Below are 15056 nucleotides of genomic sequence, written 5' to 3'. Positions count from 1 at the left end.
ATGCAGATGTTTAGAGAGGAAGAGGAAGGGTTATGCAGATGTTTAGAGAAGAAGAGGAAATGGTTTTCAGAGGTTTAGAGAAGAAGAGGAAGTGGTATCCAGAGGTTTGGAAAGAATCTAAATTAAAAATTAAAACCTAGACAAAATAACCTGATTATAATATCTGCTTGTGTATTAGCAGACGTCCTTGTCTGGGCATTTTAAAATGTTTATGCTGCACTGCCCTGCGCATCACAATCGGCTTGTTTACTTAGCTTTGTCCCTGAAGGCTTGCTGAGCCGAATATTACCTACGTTAATTACTCGACGATGTCCATGGCTGGGCGTCGTGGGACGGATGGGGGGGGGGGGGGGGGGTGGCCACTTTATCCGCTTACCTCTTTATTAAACAGCGGTCTTTCCGTGTGGCTCTGCCGCACTCGAGTCGCATCTAGCCGTACTGGAAGTCACAGGGAAAAGTATATAATTGTCCTGTTGGAGAGTCAGGCCCCAGTTTAGTTAGCTGTTGTTTGGCTCTTTTATGATCATTATACATCAAATTCGGTCATTCAAAAGGAGAGACTAACTACCTACTAAATGGAGAGAATTGGGTGATTATTTTCTTGCATGGCTCTTCCTTGATGGAGAGACCTTTTAGTAATGGCAATAGTGAGGTAGTGTGTTTGGGGTGGGGTGGGCTGTCCTTGGAAGGATTCAGCTGGGGAGGCACGGAAGCCACGACTCCTATGACATTACAAGCATGACTGATTCTCCATCCGCCAACAGAGATGGATTTTCACACATGGGAAATCTTAGGAAACCCAGCCAATAGCATTTCTGACCCCAGTGTACTAACGGAGTCAGGGATCAAACCAGGAATGCCCTTAAACCTCAGTGATGGGAGGGGGGGATTATCCTGTACTGCCAATCATCGACTGTTTTAACCCACTTTCTATTGGCCGCTGTATGACTTTCCTAGAGAATCCCATTGGGTCTTGCAGGCAGTGACAGGCAAAGCCTAGTAATGCTGTCGACGGTGGGTTTCCATCCCCCATTTATTCCCTCGCTGTCATGGAGAAGTTCTCTCATCCAAAGGATAATCCGTTTCACTTATCGGTAATATTCCCTGGCTACCATCAGCTGCTATTACATCCAGAACATTCAGGGAAACCCCTAATGACAAAGTACTCTTTGCCTAATGTGCATTAAAAGCGCCATTTAAATTAGATTTACTTATAGCTTGCATTGACCGTATGAACTGCTGTCATTAAGAAATATTCATAGAGAAGAGAAACAGGTGTTTCTCTGTGAGAAATTCAACTCACTTTCCTTGTGACATAAATTAAATATGTAAATATTAATTCACCAGGAAGGGTCAATTATGGGGCAGCATGATGGCGCGGTGGTTAGCACTGCTACCTCATAGCAAGTAGGTCCTGGGTTTGATCCTGGCTCCTGTCTGTGTGGAGTTCGCATTCTCTCCCTGTGTTCACAGGGATTTGTGCTGGTTTCTTCCCACAGTCCAAAAAGCATGTTGATCAGCACGTCTAGACTGGCCCTGTGTGAGTGTCTGTGCACCCTGTGGTGTGTTGGCACCTGCCCAGGGGTGGTTTCTGCCTGTGCTCATTGTTCCTGGGATGATGGATGTATGGATGGGTCAATGATGTCATCGCAAAAAGTAACAATATTCAATGTCAATATGCAGTTGATATAATAGAGCATACCTTAGTTAGCAACTGATTTTTCATGACTTTCTTATCTTGGAGTTCACTACCAAAGTGTGCCAGTTCTTTGGGGCATTTTTGCCATTCTTTCCCGCCTGAAGATGGCACATGACACAATTTCCAAAAGTAATGACATTGGGTGTTACCCAAAGTAGCAGCCAATAACAACGTGGTAGGCGTACTTAGACGTGTGGCTATTGCTCAGCCTGGCAGCTTTAGTCTTTCCCTGTCATCTTTCTCCTTGAAGGAGTAAGGTGCGTGTCACTGAAGACCTCATCATGTCGAAGGTATGCTTCTCATCATCCCACTGTATAGATCATAAATGCATAACATTTTTGAGCAGCGAATGTGTCCTGTAGAAGCCATGTCTGTCTGCCTATGACCCTTTAATTATTTCTACCCAGAGGGTAGCCTGTTTCAGTTAAGGTTTTATTTTGACATTAACAGCAATATTACAGCTCTAACAGAGAGAGCATTGCATTAAAAGCTGGATATGAATATCTGATGCATCCACTTCATACAAAGTATTGTAGAGTGATATCTATTGTGCTTGATGCATGCATGCATTTTTAATGATAACATTTTATTTATTAAAAAAAACAGGTGCAGTATTTTAATCAAAGAGTGATTACTCTTCATGAAGAATGCCCACAGGTCTACTCCAAGTGTGTGACAATTGGCATAACCATTTACTAATTATACAAACAATAATTTGATGTCACTTCCCTTCTGGGCAACCTTTTGACTACAAGTACAGTCCTTATCCACCACAGTGTATGTTGACACGTGGCATAAAGGTTTGGGAATTTGGCACAGAGCAGCTCACAAGGTTAGAGGAAAAGCCAGTGGCCTGTCAACCTCAAGAGGGATTTGTTGCTTGGAAAACGGAGAAGATGCGCTTTGAAGTTTTACAGGTTTAAAGTCTCGCCTACCAGGTGAAGCAGTCATGGTTTTTGTTTTTTGCAGTTGTGTTGTCAAAGACACAGGTGCAAGATCTGCTGAGGAATACAAACGAGAAGATAGAATGCATTGTCACGGTGCTGGCTCTGCTAGGGCCCCTGGTCGTCTAAATAGCTGCCTGCATGGCTGGGAGATTTAAGTGCCAATTAGTGTCCTCACCTGAGACAGCAGGTGTCCACAGACAACCTGAACTTTTACTGACACCTGTGTCTCGCAGAGCTGTGTCCATAAGGAAATCCTTTATACACAAACCACAGGTGACCGAGTAAAATGATCTGAATTCCAAAAGAGAAGGATTTTTAAAAATTGCGTTTTATTAATTTAGCTTAATTTTGGACATCATTTTCTTTTGTTTGGATTGTGTAGGTGGTCGGGATCTCATGGGTAATGTGACCCTTATGTGATTTTCGTCTTAATTGCTGCCAGTTTTTTATCCTGAGACAGAACCACAACAACACATTTTGCAATAAACAGGTGTTATAACCGTTTATATGAATACAGTCTGGGTTTATATTGCACAAGGGGATCATTAAGCCACAGTGCTGCTAGCATCCAGCAGGATTAACAACGTGAACCTGTGACCGGAGGTAAAGAGGTCATGGACAGCCAAGTTTGCCGAGGAGATGGACATAATATCAGCATGGATGTAGGTTAATGTTTGTCTGATATCAGGAGCCAATGCAGAAGTGGAAATAAGTTGTAAAAGACCTGAAAAGACCCGATATGTGGGGAGCTGGAGAGCCGCATGAGTGCTGGGGGGGGCAGACATCAAACAAAGCCTTTCCCTGGCCATAGGCATGCCCCTTCAGTGCCCCCCCCCCTACCCCAAGGACAGTGCCCCTCATCCCCTGCATGAGACAGACACTTGACACAGATGGCCCGGCCGCCGCTCATCACGCCAGGACAGCCTCTCGCCAAGAGGCGGCGCCAGTCGCTGCCAGCCGGGGATGATGGGAGATGCCTGGCATGCGGGAGTCAGGCCGTGCCCTCCGCTCTCATAATGCATGTCAGTGGCTACTGTACGTCTCCTGGACAGTCATATCCAAAGATCAAGTTTTCTATTCCAAACTCACGAGAAAACATGTACATAGATTGATTATATAATATATTTCATATATAATTCATTTGAAAGTTACGTAGCTCCCGAATAATAACGATTGAATTTGTAGCTCTTCAATTGAATTTTCTCATACTTCAGGTTTTATTCTGTGCAGCGGTGGAACTGTGAGGTGTTTCCCCCACTGACCCACTGGGTTTGTTCAGTAAAAATATTACCCCAGGTGAATATGCATAGGTTCACGATATATAAATGACCGTGCAAAAAAAGTTATTTTCAGTGAATAATTCATTCATTTCCACACACAGCTTTCTCATTCAGGGCGTCCCATGGTGACCAATCACCCACCAGCCATCCAACTATCCAAAAGTGCTCCTGCAGGCTCATGTTCTTCTTTAAGTCTAAATTGGCATGTTTTGGTGAAGGGATCATGTGCTTAAAAACACAAAGTTAAGTCTAGTTAGTTTTTTCAATATTTTTCCCATCTCTTTTAATACTTTGCTCTGGAAAATAGAGAAGCTAATGGCAAATGGCGATTAATCAATGTGTCATGACATGAATATGCAACCAAATGTAGTTTTTCTTTTTTAGTTTAATTTTTTTTTTTACTAGCCAGTGCACATGTGTTCAGTTTTCTGTACTTGTTCTTTGTCTAAATTGTTGGTTCTGTTGGACCTGTCCTTTTACTCTTCATCCAAAGGCCATAAACAAGTTGGGGTACAGCCAAGCATCTGTACAATATAACAGTCATTTAAAGGGGAAGGCCAGAGTAGTGGTCTGCGGTTTGCAGTTTGCCATAAACAAGTTGGGGTACAGCCAAGCATCTGTACAATATAACAGTCATTTAAAGGGGAGGCCAGAGTAGTGGTCTGCGGTTTACTGTAATCATGCCAGGTTACAGCCAAGCATCTATATAATGTAATACTCATTTAAAGGGGAAGCAGTTTGCTGTAATCATCATTCAGAGTGGAGCTTCTTTGCCACAGACAACAAAACTTCAGTCTGACTTTGTAGGGTGGAAAATCCATCTCAGAGTTTGACATGATATACTGTAAGCATGCATTTATTTTAGCAGCAGGATAAACAGGGTTTGGGTTATACTCATTAGCCAATCACATCACTTTAACGTAGCTGGGGGGGCTGAGTCCGGCATGCTATGGTCTGACATGCTTCAGCACAGCAATTTCTGCACGCGTGCTTTACAACTCAGGAATTTATGCCAGGTGATGTCTTACTCATAATGTTATTTGTGAGTTAGGATGGGGAGCAAACTGGCACTTTAAAACACTCCATCAAGGACGTATTTTGAGGATCTGATCATTATTATTTCCAGCATATTCGAGTCACTGCCGAATTCACTAATCCTTCTTTTGCTCTGTACTGCTGTGTGTTTAATAAGTTAAGAACATCTTAATTACCATCATTACCGCTGTCGTGATATTGAGTGCGAGCTCTCGTCTACAGAACACCAGTTGCCACAACTGAAGAGCAAATTTCCAAATCTCTCTCCATTTTTAATTTTTTTTTTCGAGATGAGCTGCAGTGGGCAGCATGGTGGTGCAGTGGTTAGCACTGTTGCCTCACACCTCTGGGACCCGGGTTCGAGTCTCCGCCTGGGTCACATGTGTGTGGAGTTTGCATGTTCTCCCCATGTCGTTGTGGGGTTTCCTCCGGGTACTCCGGTTTCCCCCCACAGTCCAAAAACATGCTGAGGCTAATTGGAGTCGCTAAATTGCCCATAGGTGTGCATGTGCATGTGTGAGTGAATGGTGTGTGAGTGTGCCCTGCGATGGGCTGGCCCCCCATCCTGGGTTGTTCCCTGCCTCGTGCCCATTGCTTCCAGGATAGGCTCCGGACCCCCCGCGACCCAATAGGATAAGCGGTTTGGAAAATGGATGGATGGATGGATGAGCTGCAGTGAGGTTTCCTCATTTACAGAAGTGTGAATCAAAACTCACTCAGTCCTCATGTATTCCAACAATGAACTTACATTAAATTTCCAAAACTCACAGAATGCACAAAAACTTTCTTTAAAATGTGTCCATGGTCTGAGTGAGTTTTGAAAATGTAATCTTTATAAACTTGCACCAGCAGCCCAACTAAGGGGTTAAATGAGTGTTTTATTGCACAGATGCTTCGTCGTAACCTGATAAGATTACATGATGCAAAATTACAGCAAACAGTTCTGCATCCCAATGGCAAAAAAAATGATGGCTGTACAGTATTCCCATTACACCCCCCCCCCGCCCCCAACCCCCCGCAGAGGGGGCAAGAAACGATCCCCCCTGGGGATTTCTGTCAGCTCCTGTGGCACTTTTCCACTTTTTCGGCACGTTCCCTGAGCTCCGTGACCTCGTGGAGGCTTAAGGCCTTCCCTCTCGTCCGTCAGCCTGTGAAATATGACAGTGTAGCAGCTTTGAAACTTTTCCTTTGAAGATTCAGAACAATAAAGAGATTCACACTGGATTCGTATTGAATTACTGGCAAAATTCTGCATGTAGGACAGAACCCTTTTCACGTATATGGACTCTCAACTAGATAAAAATGAAATTAAAATATAAAAAATTGTGCCAATTTGAAAAACAAACCTGGAACCAGAGGGGAACTCCACACCCCTGCCATACCTGTAACCTTGAAACCTCGCAGACTTGAAAGCCTCCTAATTAATGCCAGCCGGCCCATGTTCTCCTAATTGGGTTTTCGTGGCTATAAGATCCAGCCGTACTGCTTGAAGGAAGCTCATCTCAGTGTCGCGGAATCCCTGTCACAGGCCATCCCCGGAACGTGGCGGCGCCTCACGGGCATCTGACAGCAAAGCCAGCAAATGTCACAAACTGAAACACGACGCATTACCCTTCCTCACCTGGGTGGTTTGCCGGGCAGAAATATGGCGAATTGCCTGGAAAAAACGGTGATTGGATTTTTTTTTACATTCGCTGCGGGCCAGCTAAAGCAGTGAGTGCTGAACGTGCGTATCGCGGCAGAAACCCCCTTTGCTACGTTTGTGTTTTATTTACGGTAACTTACGCAATTTCTTGTCACGCTGCGTGGTGGAGATCCCATCACCGGAAGGATTGGACAAGATGATTGAATGTTTCCCCTGAATTACGGCTCGGCAGAGGTAGATCCCCACAGCACAAGGCACTGCTCATACAGAAGTGATTTGCCATGTAACTGAAACGGGGACTCGAGTTTGCGATTCGGACTCAACTTCGACTCATCGATAGCGACTTGTGAACAATAAGAGTCTTTAAGGCTCTGTTGAAATTTCCACACATGCTAAGCCTTGAGTGTACAACTCTCCTAAACTGTAAAGCGTTCAACTCGTCACGATGCACAGCTGGGCACAGAGCTTAGGAACGTAAGCATGGCATCAGGCAATATCAACAAACAACACGCTTCTTCTGTTTTGTCACTAGTACAAGTTGACAAAGTATGGGACATTCCGAATTATATTCCGAGTTTTATTTTACATTAGAAGGCACTGCTTAGAAGTAGGCTTTGCTTTGCTTGTGTTGTCAATTATATACACATTGAGTTGTTATACAGTGACACAGATCAGCATAGATCGCCCTAAATCTGATAAACTAGCAGATATGTCCGAAAAACACCTTTTCGTTTCTGACATACCTTTCCAAGTCAAGCTGCATTTTCTTACAACTCCGTGCGACTTAATTGTGCCTATGATAATTTCTTAAATTATTCGGAGTTCCGTCACGCATTGAAATTTAACAGTTTGTAATAAAGTAAAACCCTAACACCAGCAAATACAGGAATATCACTGACCATTCTCCCGTAACTAAAAGAGCAGCACGACGACACATAATTTAAACTTTTTGACATGGAGTTTGCCGTGTCACACACACACCAGCCGAGAGACAAATCCATTTTATCCATCAATTTGAACGTTTGCTTTAGAATGATGTAGAATGCGTAAAAAAGAAAATCGTGATATACTGTAAACATGCATTTATTTTAGCAGTAGGATAAACAGGGTTTGGGTTATACTCATTGGAGTGCGGAGTCCGGCATGCTATGGTCTGACATACTTCAGCACAGCAATTTCTGCACGCGTGCGGTACAACTCAGGAATTTATGCCAGGTGATGTCTTAATCATAATGTTATTTGTGAGTAAGTATTCATTGTAAAATCTACATTGGCAAAGTACTTAGTTTCTGGCAAACCTTTTATTGCTTCAAAGGCATTTGAAATAGCAATTACTTTGAAAATGTATATACTGCAAGGAAATATGAGACATGCAATTTTTGAACTGTTCAAGTGATGATTCCTATTTAGTCACAGCAGTTACTAATAGAAAAAGCAAATCGGCGGTTAAATTTTTTGATAAATAGTAATGTGATATTGGAACCACGATGGAGACTTGAACCTTGACTGGGATTCTGCTGGGCCGCTCTCTGCTTCCCACCTGGCCTGTGTAACGGTTCTTAGAGCGTTCCACAGCTTCTGGAACAGCCCCCCTGCCTTTCCGATCCCGAATCATGGACTGTTTAAGCTCCCCGGAGGCCCTGTGAGATCACTTTTTTGTCTTTCACATCATTTTCAAACCTATGCATTATTACTGCTAAGGTGGCACCTTCGGGTCATGGCTGAGACTTGGGGCTTGGAATGACTGCGAGCCTCACGCTGCCGAATGCAGTTACTATATGGAAGCTGCGATTACAGGACAACATACAAGCGACAGCTAGTCAGGGAGAAGAGACACATACAGTGCACATACAATACGGCATGTGATACATACCTGACAATGTTGCACTGTTGTGCTTTGTCCTAATATCATGCTGAAGAATATGCTTCATTTTTGAATTCGTTGGGGTCATGAAAACTGCTCCCTCTGTAAGCTAGGTGTGAATGTCACAGGGGAAAAGGTGTTCAGTATTCAGAATCCCAAAAAGACGAAGTCCCGAATCCTGAGGCAGGTGTACCTTGTAGCTGTGCAGTACCTCTGAGACTGGGGGGCTATGAAGTACCACCCATCTCCTGGAAGCGTGATCTGTAGTCAGTATGCAGCTGCGTACCAATCCTGAGGGTACCAGCATTACTCAGAAAGGCTGCCTGTCACACCAAACCTCAAAGCAAAGCCTCCTGCGGCGCGTGTGCCGCCCTCCCCCCGGTCCGCCGGGGCTGGGATAACTCAGCCGCGCCGCCCCACGTGGCGGCCTGATGCAGGCTGACACGGACGCTTTCTTTGCGAGTCGTGGCTGCTTTAGCTCCCGGCTCTGCGGAGGGGCTCTAGGATATACTTATGCTGTGTGCATCCTTTGAATGACTTTTAGGAGCTGTACTGTCACACCATTTCAGGACTGCTGGTCCGTCTGTCTCAGTCTTACTCAGGAATGAGTATAAGCATGGGAGGCTCGGTGATGGCATGTCAGTCATGAGGGGTCCCTCCTGAAGGATTCTCACTGTAAGGAGCTAAAAAAAATAACATACCTACACCATCCCATAATCAATAACAGGACCTATTATGTCTTATTAATAGATTCTAGAGTGGCATGACATGATGAATATCTTACTGCAATTCATCTTTATAACTCAACTTTGTTGCTAAATGCTGTGCTGCCCCCCCCCCCACCATGAGTATGTTCTTGATACCCTGAACCTCAAAGAATTTGCCAGCTCACGCTCTGCTCCTAGAGCACGCAATCCATTAAAAATTAGTGCCCTCTCCCCCCCATCTGAGACTCCCATGTGTCTTAGCCAGGCCGTTAGCACCCCCCCTCCCTCCACCTGAGGTCCCCGCGTGTATTAGCCAGCCATTAGCGCCCCCACCCCACCTGAGGCTCGGGCGTGTGGGACAGGGGACCCAAATGCAGAGCAAACAGGGAGCCGATTCACTGGAGGGAACTCGGAGTGGGGGACTTAAGTGAAGGTCAATAAGCCGGGGGGGGGGGGGGCTATTCTGGGAGAGAAAGGAAAGGCAGACATGGGGAGGTCGGGTCATACATTCTCACTAAAAGAGGAGTCGGGACACACACTTACTCCCTGGGGAGGGGATCAGGAGGAACATGCCGGAAACCACACCAGAGCGAACCGGGGCACTCAATAGGGGAAAAGAGGGGCGTTCCCTGACTGGACACCAGTCAGCAATACCTCCCACACAGGAAACCAGTCTGACCAGTTAAATAAGACAGGCAATGAGGCAAAGCCAAGACCGGATGTGTGGGCAGTCCAACCGCATAGCTGGGCGAATGCTAGAAAGTTTTTTTTTCTACCGGATGGGCGTAGAAGAACAGTGGATCTGTGGGCACACTGTACAGTTTAATTGTCTTTGGCCAGTTAAATGCATTTTCTTGTCTTAAATGTTAAAATCCATTTCAGCTGGTCCCAAAGTACCTAGTCTTTCAGTTATCACTGGAGGTCACTGCTGCTGCTTGTTTTGTCTTCTGGACATTTTCATTTTGTAGTCATTAATCTTCCACCTGGATTGCACAAAGTGAATAAAATATCCAAGTGCCTGACTACTGCCCTCGAAAGCGATCATGCATGTGCTTCGCAGCTGTGGCCTTTTGAATCACGAAATGATTTGGTCGTGTGAATGTCATAGACGCTGGAAAGCGATCAGCAATCCGAATTATTACACGTAGGTGGGATACATGTGCATTTTTTTCGCAGTGCTCATTGAGAGCCAGAAAATTCAACTGAAATATACAATTGTAGGCAAACATCACAGCAAAGCAAGGCAGCATCTCCCACTACTTCCGCTTGTGAGGGCGAGCGTGCCTTTCATCTCATGCCCGTTCCCCTCGCCCGAGAATGAACGGCTCTCTGTGTGCGTTCACCAAGCCATTCAGCCGAAGCCTTCCAGCCCTTTCTGTAACACCTGTCTCTCTGACTACAGGCCGGGGCCGAGGGTAATGCAAGCGAGGCTCCTCGCTGGGCGTAGGACCTTCTAAGGGCTCACGGGGTTTAGACTACACTCAGCGACAGCTGCTAAAACAGGGTGTCTATTCAGGATCCAGAGGCGTGGACCTGAGATTCAAGCCTTTCTCACTTTTTTTGTTTGTTATTGGTAATGATTAAAGTGTCAAGGATTTTGATTCAATAATCATCTATCAGGGTACTTTTATTTAAAACAACAAAGCTGCCTCCCTTTTATAGAGGTAAATCTTTCACTGTGTCGTTTCAGATTTTCTTTAGAGTTTAACAGCGTTTTCCTCCGAGAAGGGATTTCGATTTGCACATTTCGGGCTATAAGTCTATTAGGGAGGGAGGAGGCGGAGCTCTTCCTCTGTGCTTCCTGAAAAGCAGAGCCGGCCTGTTCTCTCAACAAACATCTGCCGATACGACCATCTTCATGTGCTATCATGTTGAGAGATAGTATCTTTCGCTGAAAGCCATGCATCACCCTCAAGGCTACCGCGGCGGCGGGGACCCTACCCGGGCTCAGACATGGCCAGTTTCTATGGTAACGCCAAATGAAACAAAAGATCATTTCCCTCCGAAGTCACTCTATTTTTTTTTTCACAGTTTAATCTCAATGATTAATATGTTGTCCGAAAACCAAGACGGAAAACACATTATTAATTTTGAGACTGTTAACATCAAAATAGTATGACAGAACTCGTGCTGAGGCCTGAACTGGAGCCTCTGCTGAGAAGCTGGTCTAATGAGCCTGATTGTCTGGCTTTCTGCTGCTGACCCCCCGCTGTCCAGTGCTTCTCTCGTCTGTCTCCATTTACAGATTACCACTGCCTCTTAGACTGCTCAGTCCTGCTTCTCTCCCCGAGGAGCCATAAGACCCCTTGAATTGCACCCCCACTGTCTCCTCCTCTGTTCTGTACCATGTTCCAGCTCAGGTAAACTCCATGATCTCAACAGCCATTGGCCAAGTCGCTCTGCCCCATCTCCATAACCCCAACACCCGCCTGCTCTCTGTTTTGGAGACAATTGCCAATGGGCACCAGATCGACACTGTCCTCATGCATCTAATAATATTTATGCAGTGCCGGTGCTACAGACTGCATCTCTAACTTGGCCCGGTTGCCTTGTATCGTGGCTGAGCACGACTGCCCCCCCCCCCCCCCCCATACCCCTGCTGGTCTGGATTCACGTTACGCTTAACGATCTTGGCTTGAGGACGCTTTCGTCATCAGCATGCAACTTTTTTTGTGGTGAAGAAAACATAGGTAGGAAAACACTTTCACAGGATGGAATTCATGTTTAACGTCCTTATGTTGTGGCTTATTTGGAGTCGTTTTTGGTGTGAGGGCGCGAGTTTGCAGTACAGCTTTTTATATTTGTGTTCCACCAATAAGAAGACTCCACATTTTACCAAATATCTCAGAGTTCGTGCAGACTAGTGTTGTATACAGTACTGGTACTGCAAAGATACCATGGTACTGCATTTTTGAAAGCCGTCTTACATTTTTTTGGTACCAGTACCAATCACAGTCTTACAGACACCGCTAACGCTCCCTAGCTTCAAGTCAAGCCTTATGTAAGGATCTTATAATATAGCAAAGTCTTATAATATAGCAAACAGGCTACGTTAACATAATCAAACTAGCATCTGTAACTACAGGTTTATTATGCTACACTGTGTTTTAAGGAGTTAAATATTGAAGCATAACGAGCATAATGTGCTGTGCGGGAAGTTTTTCCATGTATGTTTATTGAGCAGATGAAAGGAAGAAACCTTTATGGGCAATTATCAACAAAAAATGAAATAGATAGATGCAATCTGTACCGCCTACCTAATGCGTTTCTTTGCATCCAGTCGGATGTTTGACGTCATGTCTGTGCTCCGTACCCTGTCATGGTTAGCGATCAAATCCATACCATGCCTGAGTCTGACTAATTATGTTCTGGCCCACTTGACCAGGGCACGGTTAAGAGTAATTGCGCGATCACACCAGTCAAACAAACCGAATTTTGGGGTCAAACGTGCTCGGGCACGGTATGGATTGACTAACGTGAGCACACACTAAGGTCATCTAGCCATCTACCTAAGAGCTGAATTCATACGTACTGAGGGCTTTTCTAAAGGTGTTTACTGTAAAACCAGGATTTTGGGGTGTTTCGTGGACAATGACAGGTTGTGAGCATAAATGTTAAATGATCAGAAAACAGAAGGAATGTTTCCGTGTAATTTCAGATATGGAGAAGAAGACCTTTGTTAGGATTCCTTCGGAAATGCTGTGTGCGCTCCTGACATAGGAGAAGAAGCGGACGTTTGTAAGGACGGCTGGTTTGACTGAACCTTGTGACGCGGAGCAAGGACAGCCTGCCGTGCCTTTGTTTGGAATTCCCACTTTTAGGGGAAAACCGAATGAAGGGAGGGGCCGAACTAACCTGGTAGAAAACCGAACGATGGGAGCCATTTAACATGGGGGGGGGGGGGGGGGGCAGGTGTTCCAAAATACAATAACAGCTCTCAGTTGCAAGTAAATAAAATGGGTTAGAGACAGAGGAAGTGGACATGGAGATCCTCCGGAGACTGACAGTAGCCTAAGCCATCCTTCCTCCAGTTTCCGAAACACACTCCAGCAACCTGTCAGAAGCCTGCAGGTTATTGTTGCCTGGAGCAAACAAATGGACTTCTGCTGTCTGTGCTGCTTCCCCTGGACAGAGAAGCAGGGCTGTGGATGGTGGGGGGGGGGGCATTGATTAGCTTGGCAGGGAGCAGTTGGGTTAGTCCTCAGCTGGGCTTCAGGAGGTCATGGCCTCTTACGGATCCAGAAGTGTTCAAACAGGTGAAAATCAGGAGCAATTCCAAGGACATTTAAAAAGGTAAATGGGAGCATACAGACGTAGCTGAGTGCAGGCCAGGTAATCAGTAAAGCCAACTGCCAGAGGTGGATAGTTCCAGAAACTAAAAATCCATCCAGACCAAGGTTTTGTTTCAACCAACCAGCTGAGTATAAAGTTAGTCTCTTGCTGGATCATGAGGTGGGCCATGGTCCAGTTCTGGCAATCTTACCAGATGGTGCGATGATTCATACTTGCAACTCAATGTCTCTAAGACGAAAGGGATGTTAACTGATTTTTGTCGAATTTATCGATGGCATAGCTATAGAGACAGTGGGCCGATATGTATTCTTAAGCACCGTCCAGGATGACATAATGACTTTCCATGCCGGTACAGACTCAATCTGCAAAAAGAGCAGAGATTATTTGTCCTGAGACAACTGAGGGGATTTAATGTTGATATGTTGCTTTTGAAAATGTTTTACTCCCCTTTTATTGAGGCAATTTTAACCTTTGCAATGATTCATTGGATCTGGGAACCTCAGCGTGGCTAACAAAAATAAGTTAGGGAAGATTGTTAAATTTTGCCAGAAGACTATTGGCACTACCTTGAATACATTTGACCACGTTTATTAATTTAGAGCCATTCGGAGGGGCAAAGGTCATTCTGGCAGATAACCAACATCCTCTTCACGTGGAGTTTTGCCTCCAGGCATCAGGGAGGAGGTACAGTATGCTTTTCCTGGGAAGGCTAAATCAAACAGATACCCAAGATCATTTGTTCCATCAGCTGTTGGATTTTTAACAAGCTGTAGGTTTTTATACATAATGATAGAACTAATCCATTTTTAGAGTATCATATTTAACAGCAATTGTAATTAGATGTGATTTATTGCATTATGTGTGGGTGTGTCCCCATGCCCAGATAGGTTTTGCATATCTTATTGTTGGTAGTGTTGGTGGTGTTGACTGCTACCTGCAAACCATCTATCTAACGATCTGAAGAGCCAGAGTCATTGATTACGCACAATCTTGGTCTGGATTTATGATTTCTGGACCTGAACCGTCCACCTCTACCAGCTATTCCTGTTACCATTTGCTTTCCGGTTCATTCATGCCATTGAGGAGGTATGCAGCCCACTAAGCACGTGGCAGCTCTTCTCTCGAATCCGCGTGGGAGACGCCCAGCAAATCTGACGTGTTCCATTGGGCCCCAGAGAGCAGGTGTTATTTATGGATCCTTCCAGCCTGTGTGGAGGTGCTATTCTTCACAAGACTTAGAAGGCGTGAATACCCCCACCCACATCCCACGCAGGTATCTGCCCGTCCATTTAAAAAACAGTGTCTGCTTATATGCAGCTCAGCGCCTCTACGCAGTAGGACCGTCTATTACCGTGTATTATTAAACATTTAGTGTATGGCAGGTGGCTATAGTGGGCTAGGAGATAAACCAGACTCATAATTGGTTCAAAAATCTATCCAAATGATGGGGTTTTTTTTCCACTTATGTGTCGTTTCTGGGAGAGAAAGGAACGACTCTGAGATAGCAAACCATATGTTTAGCTCTCACTTCAAAGAATTGAAATAGGTGGCCAGACTTCGTCACAGTTGCTGATGCTAATTGTGTG

This window comes from Brienomyrus brachyistius, chromosome 7, assembly GCF_023856365.1.
Source record: "Brienomyrus brachyistius isolate T26 chromosome 7, BBRACH_0.4, whole genome shotgun sequence".
Lineage (NCBI taxonomy): Eukaryota > Metazoa > Chordata > Actinopteri > Osteoglossiformes > Mormyridae > Brienomyrus > Brienomyrus brachyistius.
This window is presented reverse-complemented; position numbering follows the sequence as displayed.